Below are 20313 nucleotides of genomic sequence, written 5' to 3' on the forward strand. Positions count from 1 at the left end.
TTGACTCAATTAAGAAGAATGGTGCATTTTCTCCTCTGCTACCGTACTGTGTAACTGGTATTAACTTGAGTAAAAAACCCTTACCATCAGTTAAATTAATTGAAGGGAACTAACTTGATTTAAAAATAAAGAAGCTGCCCAGTCTAGACAGCAGTAGTAGTTGAACGTACAGTCTCCTATATGCTACATGCCTGATCTCAAGCAGCTTCCGTGATTTGCACCATAGAACTCACGTATGACTCTCCACCCACAAAGCAAGTACGGGGAATTGTTTTGTAGTTGGCTCACAAAAATCAAAGATTTTCTACTCTGGATAAAGAAGGCTTGCAGATTTAGTACACTTGAAAATAAATTTCACTTTCAGTATAGAAAAGGTCTGCTGCAGAAACATATAAATAACAAAATTCAATTCAGAAATACAAGTATCCTTTCTAATGCAGCCCTCCCTGGACACTGAGACCGTCACTAAGCATTTTAGCTGTTTTATTTAGAAAAGTTAGGACAGCTGTCTCAAGACCTTGCAGGAATTCTATGCTGGCCCACAGTCAACATTATCCCACTTAACCAGGTTTACCACTGTATCCTCCTCCATGCCTGTGTCCATACTATTTCTCAAGGCATTGGTTATCTCTTTTAATCTCTGACGGTCACGAAATTCTCAGTTTTAGACAAGAATGGCAATCACCTCATTTTCGTAGTACAGGGCTAAGAAGCATTTTGTTGATTCTTTGGAACTAGAAATTCCTGTCATAACTAGCTAAGACTTTCTTTTGCCGATAGCTTTCCCTCCCCTACCCAGTGAACAGCTATTTCACATTCTTGCATATTTTCAAGAAGACATGCCAGCAGCTGAATTGCAGAATGGGAAGAATACCTCTCAGGCAGCAGAGTATCATCATTACCCACTGGTAACCTGGCTACGTGACTCCACCAGCCCTAACACTCAAACACTCAGCAGACCATTAGTTTACACAGTCCTTATCTCATGGCCGTTTGTTTTCAAACCCAAACTAAATTATCAAGTCATAACTCCACCCACCTGAATTTACTCCAAATGCTTCAATGTTTTTCTGACTGAATCAACATGTCTCTTTATTGGCAAGCAAGGAGATTTATTGCATTTATTATCACTTGTAAAAGTCAAGTGCTTTGAAAGACTACCAAGAAGAATTCAGCTAATGAGAAGTATTTCTGAAGTGACAAGGGGGAAGCCTTGTGAGATGCAAGGTAGTATGCAAAGAAAATTATACCTTGAATGCATTATGTACACATCCTACTCAGCTCAATTCTGTTCAAAATTAATGGCCAAATTCCCCATCAATATTGGTAGAATAAGACTGGTTCCAGAGTTTTCTGCCTTTTCCATGGCAGGTAGGAATTTCCCCAGAGTGCACACTGGGGATTACATTGAAGGGCCGCTGTGAGACATTTGCTGTATAGACAGGCAAGCCAGCATGATCAAGCACAGGGGCCAGCAGCAGGTGACAGAGAAGCCCAGGAGAGCAGGGGGACAGACTGCCCGCTGGGTCGGAGGGCTGGCACAGGGCTCCCTGCTGAAGTGCCACATGAGAGGCAGTGGTCCGGGGCAGCCTCTTGCTGGCTCCCACTCACCCCTGAGCTCGACAGCAACTGCAGCTGCTGACTTGCAGAGCAGTAAAACACCAGCAGTTAGGCAAACACTGATATCTTGCCTCTTGGGAAGACTGTCCCCCAACTTCTGGCTTTTTGCTGAAATACCTAATACAACTAATATAATAAAGCAGCATACCATCTCACACAGCACCACTGAAAGATTTTCTGGCTTAAAGACTACGGCAGCATCAGAACATCTGATGTATGGCCATCAAGTAACTAAATACTACTGCAATCTCAGGCAAGCCACCAAATTTATTAGGGTGTTGATTTCCCCATTTCTGAGACAGAAATAATACTAATTCATTTAGCAAAATATTTGCAACACTGACAGATGAAACTGTTTGTACATCAAGACCAAAGTACTTGCCGTACCCAAGGCCAATTAGAAGTACCAACAGTGCAGAGCTGCACTTTAGCCTTGTGGGCTAATACGCAACAGTCTAATCTTTCCACTCAGATTTCAGAATACCAACTGCAGATGTTGCAGTATCTTATTTAATGAGGATTTCCAGCCATCTCCCTATACTCCTTTATCTCTTATCCTCCTCTAGATTGGAATCCCTGAAAATTTCCCACAAGCCATCAAGCACACAAGCCATCAAGGGTCACGGGCTCATGGGCTCATCTTCACCCCTCCATCTCTATCTCTGCTGGAAACATCTTTCTTTGCTAGTATTATGACCATGTGTCATGGTTTAACCCCAGATGGCAACTAAATACCACACAGCCACTCGCTCCCCCACCCCACACACCCACAGTGGGGAGAGGAATCAGAATAAAAAAAAAAAACAAACACCTCATGGGTTGAGATAAGAACAGTTTCCTAATTCAAACAAAATAAAATATAATAATAATAATAACAACAATAACAATACTAATAGTAATGGAGAGAGAAATGGAAAGAGAAAAAGAAATAACACCAGAGAGGAACAAGTAATGCACAATACCATTGCTCACCACCCACTGAGCAACATTATTCTCATATTAAAACCAAAAATACAGCTCTGTACCAGCACCACCATCCCAGTCAAAAACAGGACACCATGTCACATGACCTTGCTAAATACTTCTACTTTCTGGCCTCACCTGTTTCACCATTCAATGGACCTGCATTACTTATCCTCACTTTAAAGCCCCTGTTCCTAACCTGATCTCCAGTTATAATGCCCTTATTGACCAGCATCCTTATCAATGTTTATTCTCTTTACATCAGAGTCAGATTTCTTTCCTTGTCACCAGACCATCACTGTGGGACACAGCTGGAGCCCTGACACCATACACTGGCCATCTCATTTTGTTTCAATTCTTCTCCCATGCAGAATAACTGGTGTCCCACACATCAGTTCTTGCCATTTCTAAACTTCTGTTTTCTCTGAGGCAACGGATTTCATCTTGTACAGAGCAGAGGCATGTTGAACACCTTTGAGCACTTATATATATATATATATATATATACCCAACATACAAAACTGAATCATCAATGTAGTATGTGTTTGCTCATTTTCTCTTTCACAACTCCTCTTTCCACTATTCTTCCCCTGCAATATCAACACTTCTTTATTTTCTTTATTTTTTACCACAGCAGACCAGCCTGGTTTTGTTGTTTTCACTATGTCCGCTTTTGGGGCAGAAAAAAGAAAGAGCCGTATCTGAATTCCTTGAACAGCACCTGAACAGCCAAAGCCTCTGCCTCATACGGAGGTAACGCACCCAAAGCAGGTGACCAACAGTGCCCTGCTGCCATGAAAAAGAGCAGCTCTCGCCTTGCAGCTGCTCTGAGCACAGTTGTATCCTGCCTGCCTGCTTGTCCCATATCTTTTAGATGCATGTGCTCCCTTTCTTCTCCCACACCAAGCACTAGCTAAAGATACAAGCTGCACATGCAATGAAGGCCCAGCTTACTCACCTTACCATAAATTTATCTTTTGCTCATTCACTGGAGAACACAGAATCAGATTTACAAAGCATTTCCCCAACCTTTCATTCATTTACTCTTCAAGTTCTCATTTGCCCCAGCAGGCAAAACCCAACAGAAACAGAGCCGAATCAGTGAGAAAAGGAGCACCAACACAAAGCTTTGACAGAAGTGTGAGCAAATAAAACTATCTACAGCATTTCTGTTTCACAGGCTAAAATAAAATTATTTTCTTATGATAAAATCCACAGTTTTTATGAAATAGCTTCTTTAGAAATTAATATGTGCACATTTACGATGTTATTGTAGTAATGCTTGCAGCTTCTAGGAGAATGAGTATACTTAGTGCTAAAATTATATACAGCTGACAAGCTACCAGCAACTGTGTTTCTGTACATGAGTGTGGCAGGAGGCTCATTTGTCCTACATACATTTGTAAAAACAGGTCCATATATGAGAGATGCTTTCCCACTGTAATTACCCAACATACAAGCACCCAAGCACAAACCTAGCTTAGTAGCCCAGCCAGTGGAAAGCAAAATGTTGCTGGGATAAACACATCTTTACTGGAGTCTTTTGCTATAATGGCTATATTGGTCTGAACTCACCTAACCTAACCCAGTTGGTACATTAACTGCAATACAAGCCAGTGTTTCTGGTACAGTTGCAGCGTTTCAAGAGGCTGAAAAAATGAAAGAACTCTTTCTGGGGTTTGGTGCTCAGACTCTGCTATCAGTTGTACAGGTGTAATGCCACAAAATGTGGCCTGAAGTTATCTCAACATCAGTATTCATCATTTGGCAGCTGAAGTCAAACTTACAAGTAATCAGCAGAACAAGAAACTCTATTTTTGTTCTCAAAAGCAACATGGAGGAAAAGCAGCAGCTAACACTGCAGAGAAGTAAAGATTAGAAGTTTTGCAGAAAACTAGAATGGAGAACCATGTTCTTTTTATAAAGTTCCCAAACTGCATTTTCAAATGGAATTTCTAAAACTAAGACAAAATTATTTCAAGGCAACATCTCAACCTGCCTCAGCTTTCCTGAATACATTCATTTCATCAATGGCTTTAGGAGTTTGTCCTTTATTTGTGTATCTATGCCTGCAAAAATAAATTGCAACAGGACCTTGCAGGTAGTGAAGTCCTCAACTGAGGATCTTGGGAACTGACGCTAAACGCAGTTTGCCGTCACTACTGCTGTGAGCTAGAAGGCGATTATTCTCCTCTGACCATTTCCTTGTGCCAGGTGCATTTCCTAACCACAACGGCACTGAGTCCCAGCTTGATTTCCAGCTCTTTGTAGCACAGGATATTCCAGAGTCCTTTCCTCTACTCCCCACTAAGCTCTACTCTTCCTGTACGTTTCTTGAACACTGTTCCTGGAGGAAATCCTGTGAAATACAGATTCCCAGACTGCAACAATGCAGAGACAGCTATGAAAGCCTGTATGTAGTGATGCAGTAATGAAGCATGAGCATGGCTGACCTACAGTTGTGTCTGCAAGAGATGCTGAGAGGGTGCAGGTTGTGAGAATCACACCAAGTGTCATAACATGAATAATCACATTTCTATCCTTGCTGTGTTTTTAATGCTAGCCTACCAAAAGCACCAGGGAGCAAGGAATGGAAAGCAATGAAAAACTGCAGTGGAAGGACTAAAAAGAGTCAGTAACATCTGCAGAAAGCTTCTGTGCTGTCCTGTGCTCCCCTCCACAGCTACAGGAGAGGTGGCCTCCAAGGCTGAACCAGAGAGCAGCCACCATGCAGAGCAGGTAAGTGAGATTTGCAGAAGAAGGAGGAAAGCTGGCATAGAAAAAAAGCACAACCAAAGTACCCACATCCCAGTGGCAACTGCTATGGCCAGAGAACCACCCCCATGGCTGCCATGCTTACATCCTGTGAGGTGGGTTTCCCTGCAAGCAGCTGTTGGTTTCTCCATGGTGACAAGAGTGCATTATCATTATGGGCTGACTTATCCACTGGGGCATTAATTTCTACCAGGCCTTTTGGCACTGCCCCAGTCTTTCTGGCAACAGGTAACTTCAATGAGCAGCTGCAGTAATCTGGGAGGTGTGGTGCACCTGGCACTTCACAGACTTTTTGCAGGCAAATTTCACATTCCACAGGTTTCTCACAGGAATGCCACAGTGATGGAGCGGGCAAAGCCAAAGCACTATGAAATAGTCTTGGGAATGTTTTTGTCTTTAAATCTGCAGTCCTGTAAACATTGATAGTTAAGCCTTCTTCTGAGGTTCAGCTAGTTCCAACACAGTTTAGCACTTCCATAAACATTTCAAGGACAAAAAAATGCTATGGCTATGTTGTGGTTTAACCCCAGCCAGCAACTAAGTACCATGCAGCTGCTTGCTCACTACCCCTGCCTCAGGTGAGATGGGATAGAGAATCAGAAAAAGATAAAACCTGTGAGTTAAGAACAGTTTAATAAATTAAGTACAATATAGTCATAATAATAGTAATGGAAGGGGGGAGATGAGAGAGGGAGAGAAATAAAACTCGAGAGGAACAAATGATGGACAATACATTTGCTCACCACCTGCTGAGCAATGCCCAGCCCATCTCCCTGCAGTAATCAGCCCCTCCCAGTCAACTCCCCCCAGTCTATATAGTGGGCATGACGCACTATGGTATAGAATATCCCTTTGGCCAGTTCGGGTCAGCTGTCCTGGCTGTGCTCTCTCACAGCTTCTTGTGTACCTGCTCACTGTCAGAGCATGGGAAACTGAGAAGTCCTTGACTTAGGGTAAGCACTGCTCAGCAACAACTAAACCGTCAGTGTGTTATCAATATCATTTTCATAATAAATCCAAAACACAGCACTGTATCTGCTACTAGGAAGAAAATTAACTCCATCACAGCTGAAAGCAGGACAGGCTATTAACAAAATTTTGCAGAACACTTGAGGAGGAAAGTCGCTTTTATTGCTTGTACACAAGTAGAAGCTTTTACTTATTCCACATCACCTGTCACATAATCTTCAATATTTTTTTCCATAACGGAAAAAAAATACAACATGGAAACAACATAACACCAAAGCAAATATCACATATAACAAAGAAGAAAAAAGCTATCACTGGAAAAAGCCCTGCACAATACTGGACCAGCTCTGGACATGAGAGTTGGGGTTTCAGCAGCAGACTGGCCAGTTGGGGCTGGGAGCTGACAGGCTGTCCCAGCACAAGCCAGCCAGCCGCTGAGCTGTCCCTTCGCTGTGCTGCTGAGCAGAAGATCTGTGTAATGACAACCACAAAACTCATTTAAGCTCTGAAAAGGTGACTAATGAGCTCATTCATGCTGCTTATAAATTATTCACTACAACACTGAACCCACTCCAGACAAGCGGCAAAGTAAACTTTAAATACAGGGAGCAGGAGCCTCCTGTGTTGTCAACTTCTGCCTGTAAAACTTTTTGCAATCCAACAGGCACTTCTCTTGCTTCTGTCCCCTGTTAAACTCATTCAGATGTTTAGACCTTCTTTTCTACTACCTGTAGCAGAGTTAGAGCATCTGCAGCTGCTACGTACTTATTTTGCCAGTGCCAAGTCTTCTTCCTTTGTAGTTGCAGGTAGTCACAAAGCACTATACAGAGCTTTAAATTATATTCTTCAGAAATTAAAGTCTGACCTCAAAATGAAGGCCAGGTCTGAAGAAGCAGGAAGACAACAGCACATGTATGTTTAATGAGAAGCAGCCCATCTCCAGAGCCTGCACTTATTGATACTTCTGTGAACATCTGTGATTTGTGCCAAAATGAAAACTGAGGTCTTAAAAAATCCACTTTAATTTTTTAGGTCCTGGACCAAACAAGTTTCCGATGTGTTTAGAAACAGCCCATTTCTAAGAATGCTTTTGTTATACTGTTTAGTGTGAAATAAGAGACAGGTAATAGTTGGATGTTGGCAGCATGAGTGGTGGCGTTTGCTGCTGTGGTGGCTGAAACAGGCACTGGCTTCAGACAGTACTTTTTTTTGTAAGATAAACTATTCACAGTATTTATAAGTTAACTTTAGTAACTTTTGCATGTTGAACTAGCAACTACAGAGTGACATTAAAGACACTGTCTTATACATGTCTGATCTTCAGTGGGAAAACACTATTTGCACCTCTGGTTACACAATCAAACTCCAAAGGTCGAGAACAACTAGATAAAAGGGAAAGCCGGGAATTACATAGCTAAAGTCCAGTAAGGTATAAAGCGGTGTAAAGTGTGGGAGACATAAGGCAACATCAAGGTGATATCTAAACACAAGAAAAGAAAAAGGCCTAGCAAAGTAAGTTTGCAAATTAAATAATCACCGCAAATTTCACTAATCACTCTCTTCCAAACTGCCAATGCTGTAACTAAGCATACTAAGAAATTCTTCACTACTTGAAGAAAAGGACTTTATCACCTACCAGTAACTATGTGATTAGTCTTCATTTATTTAAATCCATGATTCTGAAATTACCAGAGATTCACAGAAACCATGTTGCCCTGTCAGTACTGCTCTTTAAAATGGTAATTAGAAAAAAACAAACACAAGAAAGTAAGGAGCAACGTACACCACATAGCATGCAAGTAAACTTATTAAAAGCTGTCATATTTTAACCCCAGCCAGCAGCTAAGCACCACACAGCCACACTTACTCAACTGCCCCCCAGCCCCAGTTGGGATGGTAAGGAGAACTGGAAAAAGATAAAACTCACAAATTAAGAACAATTTAATGACTGAAATAAAGTTAATAATAATAACAACAACAGTAATTATTATAATAATAATAATAACATGAATAATATTAGGAAGAAAAGGGAGAGAGAGGAATAAGAGAGGAACAAGTGATGCACAGTACAGTTGCTCATCACCCACTGAGCAATACCCAGCCCATTCCCTTCAGTGATCAGCACCTGCTGGCCATCTTCCCCCACACGATGCATGAGACTTTATGGTATGTAATATCATTTTGGTCAGTTTGAGTCACCTGTCCTGGCTGTGCTTCCTCCTGGCTTCTTTCTGCACTTGCTCACTGGCAGATCATGGGAAACTGAAAAGTCTTTGACTTAGGGTAAGCACTGCACAGCGGCAAAGAACACATCAGTGTGTTATCAATATCACACTCATATTAAATCCAAAACACAGCTTTGTACCAGCTACTAGAAAGAACTTAACTCTATCTCAGCTGAAACCAGGACAAAAGCTGCTGAGATTCCTAAGCCTCCTGTAACTGAAGGGTGGTGGCAAAGGGCTCCACTGAAACCACAGACCCCACTAACCTGCCTGGCAAGGGGAGTTCACCTCCCAGTTCAGTGGTGGGAAACAGAGGCGCTTCCTCCAGCCAGCTCCCCACACCCTGCTCTTCATTTCCCTAATGAGGCCCAGCAGTGATGTCAGTTTTGCTCCAAGGCATGATTTGGTCCAAATAACAACAACCTACAGTTGGCTGCATAATCAGAGGAATGCCAGATCTGGGGGAGGATGAGCAAACAAACTGACAGTATAGCTTTTAACTTCCTGCAACAAAGCCAACACTTGGCTACAACTGCCAGTGAATCTCTTGACTGGCCAATGCCACTGCTTGTGTTGAGGGTGCCCTGGATGGCTTTGACCTAAGAGGTCACCTGGGGGATGTTTCTGAGACACTGATCTCAGCAAATTCATGCGAGACTCCCATGCCATGAGCAGGGCACACAGCCAGCACTGGCCAACTGATTAATCCTGACCACCACTTTGGAGCCAGCTGATGTCGCTGAGGTGAAGGCAGCTGGATCACACTGGATACCCGGGAAAATGCAGCCTAATCCAATGCCATGTGCAACTGTTACCTCTACTGAAAAACTGGTCCTGCAACTCCTCCTTTCTCTTGGCTCTCCAAACAGCAAAATCTCACAGCTCTCAAGATCCCAGTGTAAGCCAATCAGTGGGGAGGGTTGGGCTACTCTGTGCTTTGGTCATATCACTACACCAAACTGCAGGTATTTCTTACCAGCAATCAGAAAATTCACATGTTCACAACACAAAAAAACTCACAAATTCAACAAAAAGGAAAAATTGCAGCCCCTTTAAATTGCATCATGCCCACCTCCATATAAATGAAATGGCCCCTCTGCTCATCCATTACTATGCACATGTCCCAGTCCAAAAAAAAGCCAGGATCTATAGGCTCCAGAGATTACAGGGTACTCACTTTGCTGAGTGAGAAAATCTGTAATTTCTGACCAGATGAGGAGAGAAAATACATGTATCCCCCTTATTTTTATGTATTTCTGTCTATTGTCACAAGCTCTACAATAACAGAGAAGGCAAAACAAGTGGCCTGGAACAAGCACTGCCATTAGTAACCTACTACCTGTTCTTCTGCTACAGCACTGATTTTGCACACTCCTTGTACACAGCCACGGTTGACTCTGTATTCCCATACACACTCATCAGATTTAGGGAGCCAGTGACATGCACCACTCATGTGTGAAGCACAGGTCTACAACTAGGCCTTTGGTGATACATGTATTCATGTGTGTGCATGCACATCATGGCAACCATGTGCTCAAGCCTGTTCAAGATTGGGATTTTAGTTGTCAAGTACCCAAAGGGGGTCCTTACTGAAGTTAACGGGTTCCACTTGAACAGAGTTTCTTCTTTCATAGGTCAGGCAGATGGAATAAGACCTTGAAAGTGGCCAGGTGGAAATTTATGCCTCTGCTTGCCTTATTGAGCAGGAAGTGTGATGCTGGCGCCTGCAGAGTCCTTGGGAGCTGAGCTGAAGCTGTCCTCAGGTACCCCAGCACACTGTGGCTCTGTGCACTATTTGATTGCATCCTTGGATTTACGCCAGCTCTAATCAGCATCCAACCCTCTACCTTTATTTCTCCCTTACCTCCCTGTCACATAACTCCATTTAACATTTACTGTATGAGTTGAAGAAGCCAGTCAGACCAAAACTGCTCTTGCCCACAGTCCTGGTTCCAGCCATGTCCTAAAGAAGAACAGGGCAAATGCACAGTGATACTCCACAGTGTTCTCCTGTACTTCCAGAAACCTGCTGCTTAAAAGCTTAAGCTAAAGATGCAATCAGATGCTGTGGTATGCTGTAAACCCAAAGTTATTTTTTTTCTATCCACTTTCAAAAAGGTTCATGTAAGCTTCAGCATCAACAACAACCTGTAGCAAGAAGTTCCACGCTTTAACTATGTGGAAAAAAATTCTTTCTTTGCTTTAAACATGTCACCTCATAGCTTTGCTTGAAACCCCTATTTCTTGTGTATTATGGTAATTACTGTATATCTAGGACATGTGACTCAGGTCTATGCAAACTTTTCTGGATTTTATAGTGCTTTCCTACTGTTCAGACAGCGCTACTAATATTTAATCTGCATTTCACTCCTTGAAATAACTACAGGTATACAGAAACAACAAAACATAATACATAAACATACCTATCAATGACCATCTAATCATACAGTCATAATTATCAGTATTGTGTCTACCCAGATAGGAGAAAAGGGAGTTATTTTTCAGTAAAAAGGCTCTAACAACATGCTATCCCTTGTAGTCCCACTCTGTATTTTTTTCCCCTTATAGTCTCGCTTGAAATACCTGGAGCTTTTCCAAGCACTTAATATGTCCATACAAAATGTGGAAGCAGATCATTCCAGCTGACGATATCTTTATCCATGAAGAGAACAGCAGCTGGAAGATGCTGCCTCACACAAACACAAGCTGTAATAGATCAGGCCCTATGCAGGCTCAGTCCTGTAAAAAAGCTGCAGCTTCAGAGTCACCAAAGTTCTCAGGGGTGCTCCAGTGTAAGTCCCAGCCTCCAGCTTACACCTGGCATCTGCCTAAGATATCAGGGGCACGGCCAAGATGGAAATGGCCTGGGAGATGAGGAAGAACCATGGAGCGTGGTGGGAAGGGCTATGGGGAAGAGATAAAGTGCTTTCAAAGGGTGACATGTTCCAGGGTGGTCATACGGGAAGCGATGGCCTTGCATCATCTTCTACTCAAGTTTCAGCTCTGGCATCACATGAAAAGGGCAACAACCCTGCCTCCAACAACCTGCACTCGTCATTATACATGGCCCCCTTGTGCTTGGATCAGTGGAATAATAAGTGATAAATAAGGGTGAACATACATGCAGGAACTTAATTTCCACTCAAAGTATCCTCAATTCTTCACTTGCACTTCCAGCTCCTGGGAGCAGTTCCTAACTGTGGTGTACAGTGCAGGGCAGGGGACCTGCCCATTTGAGGCAAAGACCAGCAGTGTGTCATGGCTCAGCTGGCAGGATGTTTGTGAAAGCAGCTCAGTTCAGTCAACAATCTCCCCCTAGAGTCCAAGTACATCACCTCAAAAATATGTCTCAGCTCTTCTGGCACAGAGCCTGGGAACCCAAATTTGTTTCTGATCCAGGTCCTCTAGCTGGCAGTGTAACAAATTGCTGTCCTGCCACCAGGATGAATAAAGTAATTTTTCACTCATTATGCTATTCAAAAATAGAGCAGGAGCTTTATTTAAAACAAGAGAGCAATACACTGAAAATTAACAGGGAAAAAAAGGCTCTTTTACTTTATAAACCACAAGGACAAGAGAATGAGCTAGAACAATGTGAGTTAATATCCCAAGGAAGTTGACCAGAAAAAAAGATACTCGGGTTACAAATTCTACTGCTCCTGGTCTTCCAGCTAAGCCTAACGTTACATCCATGTCGGGCAGTCTGGCTTCTCCTGCAGATCACTAATATTCTTACTTGTAGTCTACAGAATGGCTTCAGGCAAAATGGTACAGATCCATACCAGCTGCTGGATGGGATAATCTATGGTTGTTTTCCTCTATGAGAATGGGAGATGCGTAAAGCATGCTGCAGTGAGCGATACCTCTGTTGTTCTGATTGCACCTTCCTTAAGTGTGAGGCATCACTCTCTGTCCCAGGATGCAATCCTGCAGCTGCTCCTGCTGTGAGAGGCAGCCCTGAGACGAGAAGCAGCACCCTGAGCGTGAATTCTGTTTATCTAACAAACTGTGAGGACTCCCCTGGACTTCTGTCAGAGGCTTGTGACAGGGCCTTTAAATCCAAGGTATTACTTAACAGCAAGTTAAAGAAGAGTAGGCAGGTGTGTCTTGTGTCACCTGGCGGTATCATGGCTACAGCTGACTCATTCCTCAGGAGACACTGCTCTCCCTTCAGCAAGTCTCCCTTGGACTCTCCCTTGTCACAGCGAGGGAAGGACGGAAAGGCCACACAAGCTGCTCATGCCGACTGACTGGCCTTTGCCTGCAGGATCCTTCCATCCTCGCACTGCCTGTCACCTGCCCAAACTGGGCTCCTGGAGAAGTGATTTACCATCAGCTTTTATTACTGACTGGGTTATTTTTCCTATTAACCTAAATCAATATACTCATACAGTGAACATCCCAAAACTCAAGTCAATATAGAGAATTCATAAGGTATTACAGATTTATAGATATTTACAGCTTTGGTTAGAGATCCTCAGACGGATGGCGCAATGGAGGCACAGTCAATAGATTAGATTTTCAAGTACTGATGGTAACTTTTAAGAAAAGGACTGGAAAGATTTAAGAGCCCAAGTCTCACTGACTTTTAATTGACTTTCAGTGAAGTTAGTAGTGCTGCAGCCTTCAGGTACTCTCAAAAGTGCCATCTTACAAGCCCTACCTGAAGGTTTGCCTCTCTCCTTGCCAACACAAAGCTTGTGAGAGAAGAGGGCAGTTACAGCAGAATATTCATCAAGACACTTGTCTTGCCTAGGGGCAATGTCCTGCACAGAAATGAGCATGATCCTGGGTGTATCTGGCCCTCAGCCATTACACCAACCAGTATGACCAAAATAGCTATGGCTGCTGTTAGTTCTGCACCTATCCTGCTCTGCTGCCTGAAGGAGATGGCAACACAGACAACCAAACTGATGTCTCCCTCTCCTCTGAGAGCTCTGCTTTTCAGTTCTAATCAGATAGACAAGATGGTAACACACCCTGTTAAACAGTTTTTCTGTGAATTATTTCAGAACTGTGCACTGCAAGTACTGGATTAGTTCCTACTCCTATAAGATACTGATCCCCAAGGGGAACGTGCCCAGCTCTGTGCAGACTGAGAGCACACTCAGTGCAACGGAGGCCCAAGCCAGGCCAGAGGGATAAAACCAGTGCCAAATCATGTCTCTTCAGAGTCCACTGCCCGTGTGCTTAGACTGTCTCTTCTCCATAACCATTAGCAAGCCTTCACTCTTGGGAGAACATCTGAGCAACCGTCTAGACTTGGAAGCTAGCTGAAACAAAAAGGAACCACAACATCCTCTCATGTGGTAATCTCTAAGGATATATCTGCTACCCCCTGCACAGCAGGGTGTAAGGACAGCCAAACCACAGCATGTCCTGTAAACAACGTCCCCACACCAGCACAAAGATAAACTCACTGTCTAGGTGAGTTCTAGCTGAACTTCTTAAAGAGAGCTTCTGCAAGAGAGTTCACTGAGGTACCTTCACAGGCATTCCCCTGGAGAAAACAGATTGGTTTGGTTTGGTTTTTTAAAGAATCTTTCTTAACAAGCAAAAGTCACAACCAAAATAATTAAGTTTCCTTTATTTAAAATCTTCATTTAAATAAAGGGAAATGTACTAATAAATGAAAATTTCTCTTTTTGTCCTGTGCTTTTACGCTGCAGAAGAGGGATTCTCTGCCCAGAAACTTCTGTAAGATTTATACATTATTTCTTCTATTTAAGTAGGACATCTGACAGGGGAAAATATCTATGCAAAATTTCAGTGAAGCCAACAGATTTCTGATCAAAACTGGTACCTGGAAATAGCTATAGATTTCCACAGATTTATCGCTTCAAGCACAGAAGTTAAACATCTAATACTTACTCGGATGCTTATGAACAAAATTTTGTATACATTAATACAAAATGTAGCAACTTCCTTTGTGCTTTTAGATCACCCTCTAGAAAAACAAAATAGCACATCCCTCTAACAGCGTTCTGAAAGTGGATCAAAAATCCTATATAAGGAGAGACTTCTGTATTTAGCTCCAATTAATTTGACTTCAGTACAGATATGCTGGAGCCAAAAATAAACCCTAGACTGTTTGACTCCCATTTTCTGTTCTAGCCACTACACCACACTTTGACAATGATAGGTACTTTACATAAATGCTGGTTTCTCTCAGTATTACATATTTTCAGTTGCCCTTTCAAATCCACTCCATTTCAAGTGGTCTGCCACGTATGCGTATTCTCTGAATCACAGAGTTCAGTTTGTCACTTCACGGAACTGCTGCCTTACAATACAACCCTTGTGATGTATCAGCTAATTCCTAGGATCTAAATATATGGGTTTTATCAGAATACATCTATCAGAGTTCATTACCCCGCTGACTGCTGCCAGCAGAGCACAGTATCAGGTACAGGCACAGCATCTAGAAACACCTGCTTGAAAGCACAAAAATAGGAACGGGACTTCAGCAAGAGGTAAGGTCAGGGAAAACATCCGTAAGAGAAACATCCCAGTATTGCTGCCACCAGTTCCATGCAGGCCAGGTCTCACCATTAAGTGTGTCAATTTAAGGACTGTGGAAAAAAACCCCAAAACTTTACTTGGATGCCAGTCTGAGGGCTCAGGAAGGGCAGGTCTTTCCAAATTGGCACCAATCCTGCACTCTTTATTCTTGGAAAGGTTTTATTTACATTATTGCAATTCTGGGGTAAGGATTGCAAGATGTAACACTGAGATCAGACCTCTAATCCTGTCTCTCTGTTTACTGCATTGATTGTGCTCTTTTAGACTCTGATCTTGCCATTCCTTCTTAGTGCGAGCTCCCCTCTGTTGGGGATGGGGAATTAAAATGGGATTCAACTGAAAAGCTGCGGCAGAGCAGGGAATGATGAAAACACATCATCTGCCATGAGCAGCCCTCACCATGGTTAAATTTAGAATGTAGGCTCCTCAGGCAGAGAGATGATCCGCCTTCCCTGTGGGGCACCAGTCACACAGTGCTACATAAATATTAAAATAATAATTGATGATTAATTAATAATAGCTTCCTTTTCCTCATGACCATCTCTCAGCTGCCATAAGAAATAATAATTTCCTTTCTTCTAGATGCAGATACAAACAATCATTCAAAAACTTATCTCCTCAAAGAAAATTCACTTTCCCATTCCTTTTTAGTAAAATAATATTTTCTGCAGCCTCGGACATGAGATTCTGGACCATTCACAGGCACTCTGTTTAAGAAAGAAATACTAATTTAAAAAGCCTCAGAAGCCACAATAACCAAAATAAACATCAAGAAGGCAAAGTTGAGGTACAGAAAAAAAGCAAATCTATTTATTCTCTTTCGCTGTATAACCACGTCCACTATAAAGACAAAAGTCTTTCAATAAACCCCATTTTAGATGCTGTGGGGAAGTATCCAAGGATACTTACATTCCTTTGGTGACCATAGAGACAGACATCTGACTCTGCTCTTACAGCTGCCTTGTATCTGTGTATTCTGTAAAGTTAGAAGACCTCCAGAAATTCAGCAAGCAACCCTCTCCTTTTGCCCTTCACCTTGCTCTGCCCATCTCTTCCTAAGCCAGAGCAGCCTTAGTGCACCTTCATCCACCAGCCTCATTCCCGCCACTAGCGAGTCCTCTTGCTGGTTACTGATCCAGCACACCATCCAGCAGATCTTCTAGCTACTAGCCCCTCCTGTAACCCTCCTAGTTGAATAAATAAACAAACAAACAAACAAACAAACAAATCAAAAGTCCTTTTTTCTCCATCTGCCATATTCTCTCAGCATTCAGCCCTCAAGCTCCAAAGTTGGTTTCTGCTGCCTGAGTTCATTTTTCTCCAACTTAGCCTTGCTTCCTAAAAGTCAGATCCTGCCAAAGCCTTTCCTCACCAATGACTACTACTTCTCTTCCTCTGCATCCTTTTTTCTCTTGGTTAGTGTTCGGGCATTTTCCCCAAACAACCAGCCTTACCCTTCCCAGCTGCATAGCACTGCAGGTGTCAACCATCCAGAAATCCCTGACCAAGCCCTAAATCACAGACTAAGCCTTAAAATCCAATTTAGCTTTTAAGATCATTATTAAGATAATTATGCTTTTTAGATAAAATTGTTTCCTTATGGAAGAACATTTACATCGTCTAGAACATCAACATTTGTCTAGGAAATTTCTTCATGGTATTTTTACTGATAATGAATGCCATCTCTTAATAATCCCCCAGGCCCTCTTTAGAGACAATCATTGTAAAAACAGATCTTCCTAATGAAGATAGAGTTACTGAGTCCAGAAGTTTTAAATCACTAATCAGGATGGCTGTGAGACTCCGTGCAGCAATTAGTTTTAAAACCAGTTCTAAGATGAAACTGGATTGCTTTCTGAAAGGGAGGGATGTCAGAGCCCGCAGATCAGTGAACCCCACGGGGCATGGTGTGCCCCCAGCTGCACAGCAGCAGCTGACCAGGACCTGTATCCCAGCACAGGCATTGGCCTGTACATGTCACAGAGACACAGAAGGACTAAAAGCACATGAGAAGATTGTAGGAGAAAATAAAACAACCAGAGCCCCACATGCAGGAAGCAGCACAGGGAACACACTGGGGAGCCCCAGTGGCAGCCAGCCCTGGGGAGGCTGTGGGGGGTACTGCTAAGTGCTCAGCATTAACATACGTGGTTGTAAACACCAGAGACACTGGGCTTCACCTGTTTGTCCTGTACTTGCTGAACAGTAGCCTGAATGTAAGAAACCACCTCTGTAAAGATTTCACTCCATGAAATAGTTTCTCCATGCTTTTGAAGCCCATGGCAAAAGGATGGCACCTGCCTCCAGGAACATCATCTCACGCAATGGATGATGCTCACCACTACATTAAAAATGTGTTTTAGAAGTTCCTGGGCAAACAAGTGAGGGTCCAGTCCTTCAGCTCAGATCCTGCAGCTCCCACAGCCCTCCATTCAGGCAGAAGGCTCCTGCCTCCTTACACAAGGACAGCCTCAACAAATGAGTGCAATTAAAACATAGATAATGCATCTGAACATGTGCATTCCTCATTTATTTAACAAGCACAATTTAGCTTTAATTATTTATGATAACACTTTAGAAGAAACTAGTAAACACAGTGCAGTAGACTCTACAAATTAAGAAATCCCTTGCTGAAGGAGACTGCCTCATGGCCTCCTGCTTGGAAACCTCTACTGGGACAGGAACTCAAGTCTCACCTAGTAGAGGAATCACAAAGTGCAAGAATTAGGGCAAATAAGGAGATTGAGGTTGTATTTTACTAAAAAAAAAAGAAAAAGCATAGAAAACAGTGAGCAATATTATAAATAAAACTTTCCATCAACATGAACAGTCTTATTCAGAGTTGTCTGTGTTGAAATCCTCTCACCTCACATACATGTGCAGGATGGGTAGGTCCAAGTGGCTCAAGGAATGTTCAGACCTAATTACTCCTCCTCCCTCTCCCACCAGGAAAATCACGAGTTGTTGCAAATCAGTGTATTTACTGAACAAGTAGGGAAGGGGAAGGGGAGGCCTTGGTCCAATTTGAGCCAGGCAATGTGGGATCAGACATTGCCCCCGAAAAGCCCACAGCCCATGTTAGGGCTGAAGATGGCAGCACCCTATGTCAGCAGACTGACAAGCTGCACGTGTCAGTTTGGTGCCAGCAGTACCTTAAGCTCAGCTGGGGAGCAGCTTTGTTGCTGAGAACAGGAAGAGGGAAGGGGCCATAAAAGGAAAGGGCAGGGGAAGCTTGGACATGAAAAAAAAAGAGAAAGAGAAGGAGCTATGAGAAGAGAGGTAGGAGCACACAGCCAGCCAACCGAGGAGGGCCTGTCCAGCATCATCTGCAGGCCAAGGCAGTGAGATAGTGTGGGACATCTCCAGGCACCCCCTCCCACAGCTCTCACTTCCACAGCGGCAGCACCGAATGCTGGTGCCCACTGCCCTGATCCCACTGCAGGCAAGGGGGATCTCCTGCAGCACACCTCTGATACACTTCTGTGGACTTCTGCCATCCTTCCAAATCCAGCTATCTGAGGAGGAGCCAGAGCTTTTCTTACTGTCTCCCTCCTTCTTAGCAAACCTCTGTTCCTGTGGACAACACATGGCTCACTGTTTTCAGAGATCACTGGAAATTTCAGTGGAGGGCAATGCAGTGGGATGGAGGCAGTGCCAATCTGAGGGCCCGTTCTCAGTTGCACTGCTGCCTGCCAGGTGCTACAGAACACAGTGCTGTCTCCTAGCCCGGATTAGTGCATTCAAAGATGTAAACAGAATGTAAAACAGAATGGCTTGAAGCTGAAAGTACTCCAAAGCCACAGCACTAGTCCCTGCCTTCCTGAGACAATTGCGGTGGATGAAGAATCTGTGGTGTCTACTGAAATCTGAGCATACCTGCTAATAAAGATCATCACACAGAGCACTGCCAGGCAATTTCAGGACACCTGAATGAAGAAGTATGTTCAGCTGGTTTACATGGATCGTTGGTGAGTGGATGAATAACATCTCTGCAAAAACTGACATCCAACTCAAACCCATTTGGATGCACAGACATACAGACAGACCATGCAGCCTCTTCCAGACAACTGTGCGTGAATGCAGGGATGTTCAAGTCTCAGGCCAACTTGGGATTGTTATTCACCAGGGAAAGGCGAAACTAAGTTCAGCACTTATCTGGAATCAATTCTTTTGCCCTCACTCTATAAAAGTCAGACCTCTTCCTTAATGAAAAAGGTGCTATGCACACTAGATTTACCTTTTCTATAGTTTGACTTAAGGTATCGCTGGCTGTGTTTAATAGTTTCACTCCTGCAGAGCAACCTTCTGAAAAGGTCAAAACAAAACACTAGGAGCCAAATTCATCGCTGGTACAACTCCATTGACTTCAGCAGCATTACACCTGGGACAGATCCAGCCCTAACTGCTTCCATTATGGTAAGTGGAAAAGAAGTGTGCTTGCTGTCTTAACTTTACTTTTCAATTGATCTGTTCTGTTCTACTCTGTGTGTTTCACTGCAATCAATAGGAATATATCTACTAGAGAAAGTTACAGCACAAAACATCTGAATAGCTTTTAAAAATCTTGGCTTCTTGGTTTATAATGAATGTCAGGAGATGAGAAGGTAGCAGGCATTCAGCCTGCACTCAAGTGCTTTATCTTTTAGGAGAGGACAGATGTAAGCAGCTACCGTAAATATTTTTATGTATAAGCTACATCATAACCAACAGAGATCTTCCTTAGAGATCTGCTCTTGATAGCAGACACAAGCTGCCAGCCCTGAACAACAATTTCAAATATTGGTCAGATATTACAGGAATGCGCACCATAAATGCTTATAAGCAGTTAGACTAGGGGGGAATAAACTTAACTTCTCTACGACTGTGTCCACATTCATTGTGTTCTGCTCTACACCACATCAGCCATGCTGACAGACTCCTTCTACGCAGAGGAAAGATTATGGGAATCTTATTTGTATTTCAAATGCTTGTTTTCCTTTCCAACCTTTCAAAGCTTCTTCCTTCAATTCTTCTTTATATGCCATGATGGCACTTTAACACTGTACCAGTGCCCACTGGTCTGGCTGAAACACCACCCAAAGCACCACTAACTGAGCTAAGTTTAGTAAGTGATCCTGGAAAAATACCACAAATCAATCTTCTGGATCAGCTTTGGTCATTAAGGATGTCATGAAATGAGATGACATTACCAGATTAGACAGCTCTTAGCATTAAATTGTAGTCATGTGGCTCTTTTAAT

Source organism: Manacus vitellinus, unplaced genomic scaffold, assembly GCF_001715985.3.
Source record: "Manacus vitellinus isolate BGI_N305 unplaced genomic scaffold, ASM171598v3 scaffold_6_pilon, whole genome shotgun sequence".
In the NCBI taxonomy this organism is placed as follows: Eukaryota; Metazoa; Chordata; class Aves; order Passeriformes; family Pipridae; genus Manacus; species Manacus vitellinus.